Source organism: Nicotiana tabacum, chromosome 11 (assembly GCF_000715075.1).
Source record: "Nicotiana tabacum cultivar K326 chromosome 11, ASM71507v2, whole genome shotgun sequence".
NCBI classification, from domain to species: Eukaryota; Viridiplantae; Streptophyta; class Magnoliopsida; order Solanales; family Solanaceae; genus Nicotiana; species Nicotiana tabacum.
Genome location: NC_134090.1, coordinates 113,129,170 through 113,131,093, shown reverse-complemented (window position 1 = coordinate 113,131,093; position 1,924 = coordinate 113,129,170).

Genomic DNA, 1,924 nt, shown 5'->3' with positions numbered 1-1,924 from the left:
AAGGCCATCCAACTATTCCCAATTCGACGTTAAATAGTTAAACAACAAGAAAATAGTCTAAAACATGATGTAATAATACTAAGTAGCAGGTAATATCAATACAATGCGGAAGTACAACCCAACACAGCCTTAACCAGGGTGTCACAAGTCATGAGCATCTATAAGTGATAATACGAATCTGCTAAGTCTATAAACTAGTACAACTATCTGGAAAGAGATAAAAATGATAAAAGAAGAGGAACACGGGACTGCGGACGTCAAACAGCTACCTAAAAGTTCAATTCATACACAAAAATTTCAATTCATATTCTAAAATTTCAATTCATATCCACAAAAGTTCAATTCATATCCTAAAATTTTAATTTATAAACTAAAATTCCAATAAATAAACTAAAAGTCCAATTCATATCCTAAAGGTTCAATTCATATCCTAAAATTTCAATTCTTACACAAAAATTTTAATTCATATCCTAAAAGTTCAATTCATATCATAAAATTTCAATTCGTATCCACAAAAGTTCAATTTATATCCTAACATTTCAATTTATAAACTAAAATTCCAACACATAAACTAAAATCCAATTCATATCCTAAAAGTCCAATTCTGTGACGACCAGGCTGGTCGTCTTAAGAATTAACGCCCCGATCCCCTATTAACTTCTTTCCCCAAGTTTAATTCTGCTATTTTGATTTGCTGGGATGTTTGGTGTCGAGTTTCGGAGAGTTCTGGGACACTTAGTCCCTAAATGAGAGCTTAAGTATTGGAAAGTTGACCGTAGTCGGAACAGTGTGAAGACAGCCTCAGAATGGAAATCCAATGATTTTGTTAGCTCCGTTGGGTTATTTCGGGCTTAGGGGAATCTTTGGATTGTGTTTTGGAGATTCGTAGCTAAATTAGGCTTGAAATGCCGAAAGTTGAATTTTTGAAGTTCCGGTCCGATAGTGAGATTTTGATCTGAGGGTCCGAATGGAATTCCGGAAGTTGGAGTAGTTCCGTAGTGTTGAATGTGACGTTTTTGCAAAATTTCAGGTCATTCGAACGAGGTTTGATAGACTTTTTGATCGAAAGTGTATTTTGAGAATTTTGGAGTTCTTAGGCTTGAATCCATGGTTAATTCGAGGTTTCGATGTTGTTTTAGGTGTTTTATGGATTGGTACAAGTTTGGGTAGCGATTTGTACTTGTTGGTGCCTTTGGTTAAGGTCCCGGAGGCCTCGAGATGATTTCGGATGGTTGATAAAAAGATTTTGGAATTTAAGTTTCAGCTTCAGTTGCTGGTTCTGTCATAACCGCACCTGCGGTTTGGGTTCCGCAGGTGCGGAACCGCTGTCACGACCCAATTCCCGAACCCGGTCGTGATGGCGCCTCAAGTGAAGACAATGACAGCCAGACCAAACAGAACACCTCTTTTAAATAGTTAAATATCATAAATAGTTCTAAAGCATGATATAATATCCATAATTTGCGGAATTAACGATAACCTCAGTACGAACCATTCTGACACAGCCCAAAACCAGGGTGTCACAAGTCATGAGCAACTAAGAAATTCGGAAACAAGTCTACTGAACACTAAATTCGATACAATAGTTCTAACAAACATGAAAATGATAAGATAAGGGAGGCACGGGGCTGGGAACGCCAACAGTTACCTCGTAGTCTCCGAATCACTGCCTGGTCTGGGAGAATCAGCACTCAAGAGCGGACTCTGCGATGCCTGAATCTGCACACATGGTGCAGGGAGTAATATGAGTACTCCAACTCAGTGAGTAACAATTATAAATAATGACTGAAAATATGAAAACACGTAAAGGCACAAAGCAATTCCATATCAAGCAGTAAAATCACTTAAAGCAGTAAATCAGTGAAGAAATCAAATGATATCCTTTTTTAAAACAAGTAAAACAGGAAATTTAACAAGTAAATAA